This window comes from Pongo pygmaeus, chromosome 7, assembly GCF_028885625.2.
Source record: "Pongo pygmaeus isolate AG05252 chromosome 7, NHGRI_mPonPyg2-v2.0_pri, whole genome shotgun sequence".
NCBI lineage: Eukaryota > Metazoa > Chordata > Mammalia > Primates > Hominidae > Pongo > Pongo pygmaeus.
Genome location: NC_072380.2, coordinates 29,529,478 through 29,545,348, shown reverse-complemented (window position 1 = coordinate 29,545,348; position 15,871 = coordinate 29,529,478).

Sequence of the window (15,871 nt, the reverse complement as noted above, 5' to 3'; positions counted from 1 at the left end):
AATTCAGCATCTGCTTAAGCAACTCTTAAAAGCTTTACGATTCTAATATCAGAAATCCTACCTGTAGGAACAATGGGGATGAAAATGGTCAGTACCTAGTGCTATGTGACTTTATGTTACAAAGAAGTAGGTCAAAGTGCAGTCTGATTAATATTTAATTGTAACTATTAATTCTTGATAACTGTGAGGATGACTTCATTGGGAAGTACCACAATGGTAGTGGTTGATTTGAATATTAAATGTCATCGGCATAAAATGTTTGTTGTTCATATTTACTGCTCTTACCTGTTTAATGAAGTCCCAGAACACCAAGCATTTGCTATTAATGTTCCAATCTGTCCTCAGCAAAAGTCTAACCACACACTCATCATCATGGAAACCATGTTTTTAAGAGTTTATTTCCAAAGAAAATTGGATGACTTTTCACATTTCTGCTCATCAAATGCACCAATATCTGTCTATCAGAGTTTTCGGTGAGTGTGAGATGAGCAGAATTCCGTAATAAGTTGATACAAATCCAGTCAAGAGCAAGGAATCTTGAGATTTCAATTAACTTGCAGCCCTACTCTAGGTCAATGGAAAGTTAAACAACCAGTTCATCTCATCCCCACCACACCTGACTCCCACAATTTATTCCTTTATAGTACCCCAAGGATGAAGGGACTCTCAGCCTAGAACCTCTGTTCTAGGAGATAGAGCAGCTGAAGCTCTTTCTTAGATCATTCTTCTATCCAGTAATCCCCAGGGCCCCAGTACAAGACCTGTGAAGAGCATGAAAAAAACAAAGCTATTTCCACCAGAAGCTAAGAAGCAACCAAATCAAATTAATCTGGAACCCAAGCTGCAGATGGAATTTTGTTGTGGTTGATGATGATTAGGAAGAAGGATTGTTTTTATTATTGTTATTTTACTCTGCTTTTTCCTCCCATAATGTTCTTTTATTGAATGATTACGGGGACAGTTTGATGACCATTATTTCAGTTACTCTTTTACCTGATTCTCTTCCCTTTTCCTCTATCTTCTATCCCCCAACCTTTCACAAAATCCCAATTATCTTAAAAGGATCTACTCTTTCATGGATATTTTCCCCCTCCTCCTGCCGTCTAGCAACAGGACTGAGGTCTTTGGGGGCTTTGTAATGAGGTGGAGATCCTGGAAGGGTTGAAGCTGAGATTCTTACAGCACATGGAATTACACACTTGCCTCTGCTGATTTGCATGGGGACTGGGATTCTCTAGGGCTCAGACATTTTCAGGCACATCCAGAGACTGGGGAAGTGGAGATCGGGAAATGGATAGAAGTGAGATGAGAAAAGAGGATTTTAGGTCTCCGAGAAGAAAATACAACTTAAGAGAAGGAGACAAATTATCCTAACTCTCAGTACCTGATAGTAGGAGGCACAGTGTAGTTCTAGAAACAATATAGTAGCTGAAGGAGTTAAAAATATGCCACTCTGCCATATTAATTATTTTGAGCTAAAAGCACTTGAAAAAACAAAAACAAAAACAAAAACAAAAAACAGGTGCAAGAAGAGCACTCTGAACTTCCTTCTGTTTCTTCAAAGCAGGAGATGAAATTTCCATGTGAAAGATGCCTCCCTACACGAAAGGAAACATCATTTTTATTATCAAAGACGGGAACTTGAGGTGGTGGGAAATCTGCACCAAAAAAACCTTGTTAGATGAACCCTAATCCTCCTAGCTACCACTCTGTGCAATTAACTGCCCTACCCCAAACCCCTTGGCCTTGTCACATTTTTACAATGTACTGCTCTTTGTCCAATTCGGGGTGTAAGTGTTCAACTCTGACTGCATCTTTGGGGTCTTCATTGCCTTATGCAGGCTCCTGAGCCACATAAAACTTTCATATTAAATACATTTGTCTGCTCTTCTGTTAGTCTGACTTATGTCATTTTAATTCTCAGATGCAGCAAAAACAAACAAACAACAACAACAAAAAAACACCCTGAAAGAGTAGAGGTAAAATTTTGCCTCCCTACATAAGTCTGACTTAATCCCTTCCTATCTGGGCACCCCACCAGCCTATGCATCTTCCAGAAATGAACATTGTGGAAGAAGTGTACAGGCTCCTCTACAAGGTGGGAGGAGAGAGTATGTGGGAGGAGAGAGTACAGAAAAGAAGCCATTCCCAAGCCTCCTGTTGTGGTGTCCTCTGCGGGCTCTGCATCCTCAGCCTATCCCCAAGATGTTGGTTTTTGTATTTTGGTTTTTTGAAACAGTGTATCACTCTGTCGCCAGGCTGGAGCACAGTGGCGTGATTTGGGCTCACTGCAACCTTTGCCTCCCAGGTTCAAGCGATTCTCCTGCCTCAGCCTCCTGAGTAGTTGGGATTACAGGCACCTGCCACCACGCCCGGTTAATTTTGTGTATGTTTAGTAGGGATGGGGTTTCACCATGTTGGTCAGGCTGGTCTCGAACTCCTGACCTCAGGTGATCTGCCTGCCTCAGCCTCCCAAAGTGCTGGGATTACAGGCTTGAGCCACCACACCCACCCACATCCCCAAGATGTTGATACAACCCAGGGTCATGTCTGTGGCCCTGTTCCCACCTCACTCCACCAGGATTGTCACATTCTCTCTCTTAACATATCCAAACCGAAATTGTTTTCTTATCCCCTCCACATTCCTTTCCCTCAACCATGTGTTCTTTCTCCTATGTTCCCTACATGCTGAATGGTGCAATATCGTCAATGAATAAACCAAAAACTCATAGAGCTTTAAACAAAAGTATTCCCTCAAGAGGGAAACATTAGATCTTTTTAAGTGCTAGAAAGGGGGAATATGTAACAATTATCCTAATGGAAGGATTGAAAACTATCAGTCTGTACTGGATAAAGTGAGCCAGCAGATCTGCAAACAATTGGTTAAAAACGAGGCTCATAGTATCATCAGAAACGAGTCTTCCCTTAGGTCTGGGGTATGGGGACCACTGAAAGTGCATGGTCCTTATCCGCTTGGGCCAATCAGAATCAGTAGCACTGAAACTTGACAATCAACTTTGATATCTCCTGGGCAAGTGCTGCTCTAAGTGAAAAACTTTCTTTTTACAACTTCAACTCATTCACCCTAGCAGGAAACGTGAGGGCTGGCACAAATGTCTCCATCCCATGCACACTGCCTTTCATCAGCCCTGATTGTCTCTTGCAATCAGATTTCTGGAATCATCTCCTGACTTGTTGATACTCGAAGTGTGGCGGAAGAACATGCAGCCTCAGCATCACTTGAGAGGTTGTTAGAAATGTAGTTAGGCTCCACCTCACACCTTAGTAGGGTCAGCCTTTTAACACTACCCCCAGGTGATTCATGAGCACAGAAAATTTTGAGAAGCACTGTCCCTTCTGACTGCCTCCCTAACTCATCCTCCAACTCCTTTAGATCTTTCTAAAATATAGGTATGACCAAATACACTCTGTACAGCTTTATTAGTGTAATATCCTACACCCCAACTCCCTGTTGCCTAAATCTGGTGTTTCTCACTCTGGCTAAACCTTAGAATCACCTGGGCTGCTCTCAAGACTGTCAATATCTTCGTCCCCATCCCTGAAATTCTGATTTAAGTGGCGATAGGGGATTAGTATAATGTTGTTGCCCCAAGTGATCTTAATAAGTCACCAAGTGTTGAGAGTTATTGACCCAAGAATGAAGTTGCAGTTTCTTCTTAGGACAGGTAAGTTCCTTTAGGGACCGAGCCCCTTGATGGCCTCCTCACTCTCATCACATTGGTATCCCTCGGACCATGAGCTCAGCTTTAATAAACACACACAAGAACACTTTCCCCCAGCACCTCCAGGCCCCTGCTCATGGATAAATATCCCCCATCTTCTCCTGTCCACCCTAACTTCCACTAGCCAACATCTACTGCTTTTCTAAGGTTAAACTTGCTCCACCGCCCAGGTAACTTTGTCTCCTGTCTCCCTCTTCTCCCACTCTGTTGGAGGTATTTACACAACTGCCTCTCTTCCCACAGAGCTATATGCCTCCTAGAGCCAGATCCCAAATCTAATCCTAGCATCCTAGCAAATATACTACATAAGGCCAGAGATGTGTGGGTGGGTGTGTATGTTTTGCTGCTCAAGACGGGCTACAGTATTTGCAGGGCCAGTGCTAAATGAAAATGCAGACCCTCTTGTTAAAAAACATTGAGAATTTCAAGAAGGCACCAACAGAGCATTAAATCAAGCTGAGGGCCCTTCTGCCTGTACATAGCTGGTGCTCAAAAAGGTCTGTTGAAGGAATTTTTTTTTTTTTTTTTTTGGCAGGTTTTGCACCTGGTATAATGATTTGTGGAAAGCATGTGTACGCCTGCATTCTGAGAAAGGCACACACGCTGTGGCTGCAGTGGTAGGAAGAAAGAAGGGAGGATGGGAGAGGCATTGCACAATTTATGACGAAGCAAATGCCTCATTTAACAACATCCAGACACCGCAAACAACCATGCAGGATACCTCTTTATGGTCCTATTGATGATTGCACGTAGCAACAGATAATCTACTCCCAGACTGGCAGGCAGAACATGAAGTGGGTCTCTCTACCCAATCAAATATTTTCTGCTTTTAATTGGATAGCAACATAACCAAAAGAGCTTTGCAAAAGGCATTTGATCCTGGGGAGAAAAAACATATATTTTTTAAATTTCGCAAATAGCTTTATTTTGTTTTTCCATTTGCTAAAATGTAACATGCTTGTTTTTGTAATTATTATTCTATTCTGAACAGGTAGAGAGGTTCCTTCTAATCGCAACTTTTACACAAAATGACTCTTATGATTTTGGTTTATTTCATGGTTTGTTTGTTTTGTTTGTTTGTTTGTTTGTTTGAGACAGAGTTTCACTCTTGTTGCCCAGGCTGGAGTCCAATGGCACGATCTCAGTTCACCACAACCTCCGCCTCCCAGGTTCAAGTGATTCTACTGCCTCAGCCTCCCAGGTAGCTGGGATTACAGGCGTGTGCCACCGTGCCTGGCTAATTTTGTAGTTTTAGTAGACAGGGTTTCTTCATGTTGGTCAGGCTGGTCTCGAACTCCCAACCTCAGGTGATCTGCCCACCTTGGCCTGCCAAAGTGCTGGGATTACAGGTGTGAGCCACTGCGCCAAATGCACAGCAGCATGACCTTTCATTTCTCCACACATCTCTTAAAAATTGGGACATGGCTGGGCCTGGTGGCTCACACCTGTAATCCCAGTGCTTTGGGAGGCCAAGCCAGGCAGATCGCTTGAGCACAGGAGTTTGAGACCAGCCTGGGCAACATGGTGAAATTCCATCTGTACAAAACATACAAAAATTAGCCAGGCACAGTGGTGCTCACCTGTAGTCCCAGCTTCTTGGGAGGCTTAGGAGGGGGAATCACTTGAACCTGGGAAGTTGAGACTACAATGAACAGAAATCATGCCACTGCACTCCAGCCTGGGTGACACAGAGTGAGACCCTGTCTCAAAAAAAGAGGGGGGAATATTACTTACATATCATAAAGCTGCAGAAAGTCCAGAACCATTCATGTTATTATGTTAACAAAACCATAACTGTATTGCCATTACCATACGTAACAAAATTATCCTTAATCCCTTTATATGTATCACCTGACTCTTTCTTGAACAAGTCCACCAGATTCCATCTTTATTAAGATGGAATATCACCCCTAAAATCTCCGTGTCCTGCTATGTTCACTTAGAATGGATTATCTGGAAAACTACTGCCTGGGAATACCCAGCTTCAAGGGAAGAATGAGTCATGTCAAAAGTGTGTTGTCTTGTCCATTCCTGCTTTATCCACCACTCTGGGTAGAAAGGTCTTAATATTCTGATATCTGGGAGGTTAGGCACCTACCTAGTTTTTCTCTCAAAGAGGAAAATCAGCATTTCAGCTAACTGTCTTTATCCTCCAATATTAAATGGACTTTTCTCTAATCATTGATTTACTTTTATGTCTCACCTTGCCCACATTTCTCCTTTCCTTCTTGCTCATCCTCCTCCTCACCTGCTGAAGACTGATAATGTGGTGCTAAAAATACAAAGTTTCGTTCACAAACCCTTCTTCAGAAAACTTAGATTTGATTTGCAGTACAAGGGTTTTCTTAATCATTCTGTTCTCAGTCTTAAACACATTCTATTAATTATTCCATTAGTAGTGATGCATCCCACTAGCCTCTTTCCCTTCAGGGCAAATCCACTGAGCAGACGGTGGGCTTTCCTCTGAGACTCATTAAAGGAGAACAGCATTTAACGTCTAAATTGATTTTTAAATATAAAATAACACTAACACTAAATTAATTCCATACAGGGATGCTCTGTGCATAGTTGGAAAAAGATTATTGCCAACAAAAGTCCAGAAACGTTGGGACCCATCAGAGGCCAGTCCCAGAGTTGGTTTTCTATAGAAGCAAACACATTGTGTTTAGAATTCTACCCTGAAATTTAAAATGATAAGGCTAACATTTATTTAGCAATTTACCATGTCTCTACTCATCTTTGAAACAACCCTACAAGGTAGGTACGATTATGCTCATTTAAAAAAAGTTATTTTTTATAGAGAGAGGATCTCACTATGTGGCCCAGGCTGGTCTCAAATTCCTCGTGATATGGTTTAGCTATGTCTCCACCCAAATCTCATCTTGAATTTTAGCTCCCATAATCCCCACGTGTCCTGGGAGGGACCTGGTGGGATTGAATCATGGGGTTGGTGTTTCCTGTGCTGTTTTCATGATAGTGAATAAGTCTCATGAGAGCTGGTGATTTTATAATGGGGAGTTCCCCACCTGCACATGCTCTCTTGCCTGCCGCCACGTAAGATGTGCCTTTGCTACTCTCCTTTACCTTCTGCCATGATTGTGAGGTCTCCCCAGCTACGTGGATATGTGAGTCCATTAAACCTCTTTTTGTTTATAAATTACCCAGTCTCAGGTATGTCTTTATTAGCCTTCTGAGAACACACTAATATACCTGGCCTCAAGCAATCCTCCCATCTCAGCCTCCAGGAGAGATTAGTTTTTCTGGGAAGGATTGTTTCTAGAAATGAAAATTCAGAATAGCAGTTCAGACAAAAATTTTGTTACTGCTCCAGTCTGCTCAGAGGACAACAGTAATAGAGTGAGATACACAAATCCCTGTCTGTAGGCTCATTACCAATTCAACAAACACTAATAAAGACACTTTTGCTTTCACAGCCTGTGGATTTTTTTTTTTTTTTTTTACCACTAGAGATATTCTATAAGCCAAACTTGTGTCCCAGAGAGTAAATAACTGGTTACCTGGGAGGCCAGACAGCCAGAAAGAGAAGGATGAGATTAAATCATGGGGACACAGGCCAGTGAAATTGAAAATGATCACTGACCACCTGAAGAAAAAACAATAACAAGGGAGGGTGGGGCAGGAAGGATATGTGTGTTTGATGGGTAGATGGGAGTTGAAGGAGTGCTAAATTCTCATCGCACATAGTGGAAGATCAATTGATAAATGCTCACAACTGAAAAAGCCAGAAATATAATATTGTGATATAGAGATACTATAAGTTGTGGCTAAAAGAATTGAAGGGGATTCCCCCAAGAAATCCCTTTCTCTTAGAACAATAGATGGGCCTTTGTGAGTCCACTGTTATACAAAGAAAGGCTTGTAGAACTACTTGACTCTTTTAAAAACTAATCAGATTTACTGAATTTGCATACAATATAATTTGCTTATAATATAATTTACATACAATAAACAACCTTTTTTAAGTGTACATTTTAGTGAGTTTTGATAACATATGCAGTCATGTAGCCACAATCACAAGCAAGATATAAAAATTTCCATCACCTCAAAATGATTCCTAGTGCCCCTTTGCAGTTAATCCCTTCCCCAGTTCCCAGTTCCTACACTCACTGATGTGTCTCTTCCCTATAACCTTTTTTAGAATGTCATATAAATGGAATCATCCAATACATAGCCTTTTATGTCTGCCTTCTTTGCCACTTAGCATGTTTTGAGATTCACCCATATTGCTATGTGTATCAGTAGTTCATTCTTTTTTTTATTTCTGAGTATATTTCATCATACAGATGTACAATTTTTTTTTAACCAGTTGAAGTACATTTGCATTGTTTCCAATTTGGATCTATTACAAATAAAGCTGCAATAAACTTTTGCATACAGGTTTCATGGTAGGCATATGTTGTATTTATCTTGGGTAAATACTTAGGAGTAGAATTGCTAAGTCATATGATAAGTGTATGTTTAACTTTAAAGAAATTACCAAGCTCCTTTTCAAAATGGCTGCACCATTTTGTATTCCCACCAGAAAAGCAAAGCACAAGAGTTCGGGTTAATTCACATCCTTGCCAACACTTGATAAAATCAATCTTTTCTAATGTTAGCCTAGAATGTTACACTAGAATGTGGGTGTGTAGTCATATCTCATTGTGGTTTCAATTTACATTTTCCTAATGTCTAATGGTATTGAGTGTCTTTTCACATACTATTTGCCATGGTGAAGTGTTTCTTAAACCTTCTCTTCACACAAGAAGGAATTCAGAGTGAGTCCATAGAGTAAAATGAAGGTAAGTTTATTAGGAAAGTAAAGGAATAAATAATGGTCACTCCATAGGCAGAGCAGCCCCAAGGGCTGCTGGTTGCCCATTTTTATGATTATTTCTTGATTACATCCTAAACAAAGGGTGGATTATTCATTTCTCCCCTTCTTAGACCATATTGAGCATTTGTAAACTGTCATGGCACTGGTGGGAGTGTAGCAGTGAGGATGACCAGAGATCACTCTTGTCACCATCGTGGTTTGGGTGGGTTTTAGCCGGCTTGTTTACTGCAGCCTGTTTTATCAGCAGGGCCTTTATGACCTGTATCTTGTGCTGACCTCCTATCTCATCCTGTGACCTAGAATGCCTTAACCCTCTGGGAAAGCAGCCCAGTAGGTCTCAGCCTTATTTTACCCAGCCCATATTCAAGATGGAGTTGCTCTGGTTCAAACACCTCTGACAACTCTGCTGGAAATCTGTTGACTATGTATGTGTGGATCTACTTCCAGACTCTCTCTTCTGTCACGTTTATCTTTATGTCCGTCTGAATACTAATGCCTCACTAAGTTACTTATTATTACAACTTTATATTGTCTTAAAATTAGGTAATGTAAGTCCTCCAACTTCGATGCACCCTTTCAAAAAATTAGTTTAGTCTTTATTAGATTTTTTACTTATAAACTATTTTATTATAAAAATAAAAATTAAAAATTAAAGACCAAAAGGAAAGGAAAAACACAAGCCAAGAACTTAGAGAAGACATTGGTAATCCATATAAAAAAAAAGAGATCTTTTATCTATAGTATATACATTGTTCATACATTCAATAAGAAAAATACACACAACCCCAAATAAAATCAGATAAAGAACCTGTAAACACTTAACAGAAAACAAAGCAATAATAGCAAATAAACATTTGGGTGAAAAAATTCTAAACTACCTTGATGGCCGGGAGTGGTGGCTCATGCCTGTAATCCCAGCACTTTGGGAGGCCAAGGCGGGTGGATCATGAGGTCAGGCGTTCGAGACCAGCCTGGCCAACATAGTGAAACCCCATCTCTACCAAAAATACAAAAAATTAGCCAGGCATGGTGGTGGGCGCCTGTGATCCCAGCTACTTGGGAGGCTGAGGCAGGAGAATTGCTTGAACCTGGAAGGCGGAGGTTGCAGTGAGCCAAGATCGTGCCACTGCACTCCAGCCCGGGCAACAGTGCAAGACTCCGTCTCAAAAAATAAATAAATAAATAAATAAACTACCTTGATAATTAGTAAAAAGCAAATTAAAATGACAATAGGCTATCAATTTACAATGTAGCAAATTTTACAACTTGGGAAAAATTAAGAAATTGACACTATTAACTATCTGCAGAAATGAGAAGCAACAGAAACTCTTAACACTGCTGGAAAGATTGTAAATTGGTAAAACTCCTTAGAAAAACACTTGACATTAGAGTGGTCCCCCCTTATCTGAGGGAGATATGTTCCAAGACCCCCAGTGGATGTCATAAACTATAGATAGTATGGAACCCTACATATACTATTTTTTTTCTATCCATAACATACTTATGATAAAGTTTAGGTTATAAATTAGGCACAGTAAGAGATTAACAATAACTAATAATAAAATAGAACAATTTTAACAATATATTATACTAATGGTTTTGTGAATGTGCTTTCCCTCTTTCTCTTTCTCAAAATATCTTCTTGTACATAATATTGTTGGATCACAGTTAACCACAGGCAACTGAAACTGCAGAAAGTGAAACCTCAGAAAAAGAGGGACTTCTGTATCTAATGTAGTTAAACCATAAAATTTTAAATCAGGAAAAAAAGACAGAATAATATACAGACGTTCCTCAATGTACAATGAGGTTACATACTGATAACCCTATTGTAAACAGAAAATGCATTTAATACAACTAACATATGGAACATCATAGCTTAGGTTAGACTACCTTGAATGTGCTCAGAACACTATGGGCAAAATCATCTGTCATCATTGCACACTGTAGTGTCAGTTGTCCACCCTGTGGTCATGTGGCTGACTAGGAGCTGTAGATGCTGCGGCTCACTGCTCCTGCTCAGCATCTCAAGGATGCTATTGCGCTTTCTGCTGAATGCATATGGCTTTCACATCATCACAAAGTTGAAAAATCATTAAACTTGAATCATCACAAGTTGGGTTTATATGTATTATTTAGTGGTGTATACATATATATAAAGAAAAGTGGGGTCAGGCATGATGGCTTATGACTGTAATCCCAGCAATTTGGGAGGCAAAGGTGGGCAGATTGCTTGAGCCCAGAGTTCAAGATGAGCCTGAGCAATATTGTGAGACCTCTTCTCTGCAAAAAATACAAAAATTAGCCAAGCATGGTGGCATATGCCTGTAGTCCCAGCTACTCAAGAAGCTGAAGTGGGAGGATCATTTGAGCCTGGAAGGTCAAGGCTGCAGTGAGCTATGATCATGCCACTACACTCCAGCCTGGGCAATACAGCAAGACCCTATCTTGAAAAAAAAAAGGAAAAAGAAAGAAAGAGAAGAAAAGTTAGAGACAAAGATTAAATCAGAAAAGGACATACAGAGAACTTCGAATGTCTTGTCAATATTCTAATTTCAAAGATAAATAGTACATATAGCATTATTTAATTGATTTGTCACTGTTTTATTGTGATTATTATTTAAAATTTATATTTAAAAGGTGGTAAGCAAAGCAATACTAGGCAAATGTAAAGCAAAAAGAAATTGGAGTAGAGATATGAATTTCAGACAAGATGAAATTTAAATTTATAACCACTGAATAAAATAGAGGAACATAAAATTCAAATGTCAGAAATGTTTTGCTTTCTTTCTTCCCACTTATACTAGGTGGACATTATCTGAGAAAAAAGAAAGAGAGAGACAGAAGGAATTAAGTATGGACTCTATTTCTTTGGAGCAGTATTGTAATTCTTAGTTGATTATCTTGCCAGATTAGATTGGCGACCTAGAAGCTTCATTGAGTTAACTTTGTATTGAAATACAATATCAGTAGAGAAAAATGTACCTATCAGAAGTATCAATGAGGTTGGGCATGGTGGCTCACTTCTATAATACCTGCACTTGGGGAGACTGAAGTGGGTGGATCACTTGAGGTAAGGAGTTCAAGACCAGCCTGGCCAACATGGTAAAACCCCATCTCTACTTAAAATATAAAAATTAGCTGGGTGTGGTGGTGTGCACCTGTAATCCTAGCTACTCAGGAGGCTGAGGCAGGAGAATTGCTTGAACCGGGAAAGCAAAAGTTGCAGTGAACCATGATTACACCACTGCACTCCAGACTGGGTGACACAGCAACACTCCTCCTCCCTCCCCTCAAAAAAGAAGTATACAGCTCAAATAATTTTTAACATTTTTAAATTTCTAAAACGTATTTATTTTTGAGATAGCACCTTACTCTGTCACCTAGGCTGGAGTGCAGTGGTATGCTCATAGCTCATTGCAACCTCCAGCTCCTGAGTTCAAGCATCCTCCCTCCTTAGCTGGGACTACAGGTGTGGCTAATTTTATTTTATTTTATTTTTGTAGAGATGGGGTCTTGATACATTGCCCAGGTGGGTCTCAAACTCCTAGTCTCAAGCAATCCTCTCACCTCAGCTTCCCAAAGTGCTTGGATTATAGGCATGAGCCACTATGGCCAGCCCTAATGAGTTTTTCAAAAATGAAACATCTGTGTAATTTGTCCCAGATAAAAAAAACAGAACATTACTAGTGCATTAGAAGTACCCCATGTGACCCTTCCAGTGACCACCTTGCACACAAGGAAACCGTTATCCTGACTTCTCACATCATAGATAAGTGTTGCCTGTTTAGCAGGTCTATGTTTAACCACATTCAGATGTAATACATATAATTTTGCATGGCACCTGGAATAGAGACTGGTTGCATTCTTCACTATCCCATCTGTACTCCAAGACACAAGGAATAAATTGAAGTGATTATTTAATGCTAAATGTGCATCTAGTCACCCTACACATATGTCAAAAAGCCAACAAATTAATACAACGGTGGGGTGCCTTCACACTCAGCCCAACTTAGAAATTTTTAAAATATCGAGGGCTTGCTATGTGCTAGGTACTGTGCTGAGTCCTTTACATATATAATCTTATTTTATCATCATAGACATTCCCTTAAAGGTGAGTTCTGTTATTTTTCTTACTTTCCAAATTCAGAAACTGAGCCTCACAGATACTGAACAACTTCACTAAGGTCACACAGGTAATAAGTGGATCTTTCTTACTCAGAAGGCCATGCTCTTGATTACTGTATTATTAGACCTTCTAGAGATAGTTGATCTCTCAGTGTGTAGATAAGAAAATCAGAAATAGCTTCAATGTCCCCTGAGTCTATACAAGCTGTCTGATAAGCTCCACTCCTGACTATGAGAGAGGACATATTCATTATTTTAGAGGTGATATACACAGAGGAAGAAGCCAAGATAACAGCCCCAAATGACCCCTGTTTACAGGGCTATACAGAATCCAATACCATTTCTAATCATCTCACCCCACAATCCACCCCCAACCCCACATATCCCTGAGATGCCGGGAAGAGGGAAATTCCCTTCACACTTCCAGACACAACCAATGATTAATATCTGGAGGAACTGAGTTATGCTTAAATTTGATTTTCATCCCTATCTTTCAACCCGAAGCAGGTACCTCCTTGTGGCTCATAGAACTAAGATATGAATTGGGCATTCCAGTCTGTTTACTGTCTTTTATAAAGAAGATTGGATGAGACTTTCATGTAGTGGCAAATAGCTTCTAACACTTTAATTCTACAAAGACAAGATGACTGAAAATCATTTCACTGTGCATTGAATGAATATGTTTATTTTCTACTCTTGTAAGCATTCAGCACTTTACAGAGTTAGTAAATGAACTTATGGATTCCATTTGGTTTATTTCCCAGAAACTTACAACATCTGCCAAAAAGGATAGATGGGAACCCTATCTGGTCAAATTCCAGCTGACCTATGCCACTGCCCATACTCAATGATGAAAATGAGTAAGAACTTTTCTCCACTGTCCACAGATCCCCACCTAGTAATCATCCCAGTAGGGCTTGAAACTCTACTGTCTGGTCGTCAACCACTGCAGTTCAACTCTTCAAACTAGATGAGTCTGTGGTGTTTTGGCAAAGAAAGGAATTGGGACAATATTATTCACCATTTAAGAATAGGATGGGTCCAAGCATACTAGGTTGATGAGCCTTCTTGAGGCATCCATCCTCTTGATCAGAGAGTAGCTTCCTAACCAACCTATGTGTGGTTGAGAAACTCCCATGACTAGGGGGCTGTAAAAATTGTATCTGAAAAGAAAACCATCCTGACATGTGTAAAAGAATCAGGATCAGACATGATATTCCTTCTGACAAGGTCCCAGGGCCTTTCTATCATTGCCCAAGATAAATTCCTGATGAGAAGCCTAATGTAGGAGCAAACACAATGACTTGAGGCCATGCTAAGCCTAACAATCACCAGTCACCACTAACTGCCTCTTGTGATAAAAATCATTTTTATATAAATCATTTCATTTGACCTCTATGTCCTATGGATGTCATTAGTGCCCTTTGCCAAATATTTCTGGATCTACCCTTTACCAGGCACGTGATACAATTGCACTTTCTGGCTCCCTTGTAGTTAGGTGGGGCCATGGGGATAGTTCTGATCAATGAGTTGTGAGGAAAGAGAAGTGGGTGACTTCCACTTTAAATGGTTTCGTTACACATAAGTAGCAATATTCGAGACAGGAACAGCTTCATCAGTCCGGGCCTTTGAGTAACTGTGAGGAGTTGAAGTGGAGCCCCCACCCCCGCATCCTCCTCCCCCACCAACCTTTGATGGACATCAAGTAAGAATACAACAGACCTGTGTTTTGAACTGCTGAAACTTTGGGGTTGTTTTTTCCACATTATGACCTAGCTCATCCCAATTTACACCACTACTAGGTGGAAGAGACAATTATAACAATTGTTATAATCATTTTACAGTTTCATTCATTCTTTTATGCAGCAAGCATTTACTGAGCCCCTACTTTGTACCAGGAATTGTACCAGCTCCTCAGTACTGCACAAAGCAAACCTAGTCCTTTACCCTAGATCTGTGGCTACAGATATAAAAATGTGGAGAGAAAAAAACCTTCATTTAAGTAACTTGGCTTGTCAATTAGCCTCTCTGAAGTCAGTCCTCTCATCTGTGAAATACATATATATAACCTACCTTACAATATTTTTGTAAAGATTAGCAAAATGGCATATGAGAGGGGAAAACCAAACAGCCATAAATATTTTTTTTCACATTTCATAACAAATTATTTTTGACAAAGAAGAAAGGATTGCTGAAAATGAGAATTTAAATTCTCTGAGCATCAATTGCCACTTTCACATTCATCCTTACTCAGGGGTGTCTCGGCATTTGTTTCTTTTTCAATTTAGTACTTGGCACAGTTTATCTTCCAGCCTTTTTCTAACAAGAAACTCCAAAGTCTATAAACAATAGCTTCGGTTTTCCTTGGAGACAAAGTATCTCGGAGAGGCCCCTGTGTTTCCATAGGCTGAGCTTTTTACTAAGGACAAGCAATATCTTCCTCCAGATTCTCAGGAGTCCCTGAGCAGAGAAGGAACTCTGATTTGTTATGGCCTTTTCTGCATTAAAATCAGCTCAAAGGTGAGCAATGTGGGGAAGACAGAGAGAATAGGTTTCCAGAGAATAGGCTGGACAGAGGGACTTGAGGTAGCAGGATGTTTGCCTGTGACCTACATGATCATTTTTACAGGCATCAGTGTGTCTCCGTGAGTGGGCAAACATGACTCAGGCCACGCCTGTGTGCCTAAGGATTTGCGTGATTTAGAAGCTCTCACGAACTTCCTCAGTGTCAAACAGAAAGTGAGAAGAGAAGAGGCCTGCACATGGAGTGCGTTTTCTTGAGATAATCATCATCACCATCTCAAAATAGTCCCTCAACCCTCTAGGCGATAGTGATGACATTTGGACCGTCTAGAAAACATGCAAAATAGCTGTGAATCTACGTACTCTTTAGGAAGTGAGCAGTAGTGAAGAAACAAATGTCTGACACCTACACCTTGGGAAGTTAATGAAAGCCAGTAGGCTATTGACTAACAAACCTAAGAAATGAATGGATCTTCAGGTGGAAAGAGGATGCCTTCAGTCTGAGGATGCAATTAATTGAAGGTGTCCATGGAGCTGTTGAGTAGGCAGTTAGAACTATGAGTCTAAGCTAAGATGAAACATTTGGGCAGAAGATAATTATTTAGTAGTCATCTTTATATGAATGGTAATTGAATTCTTG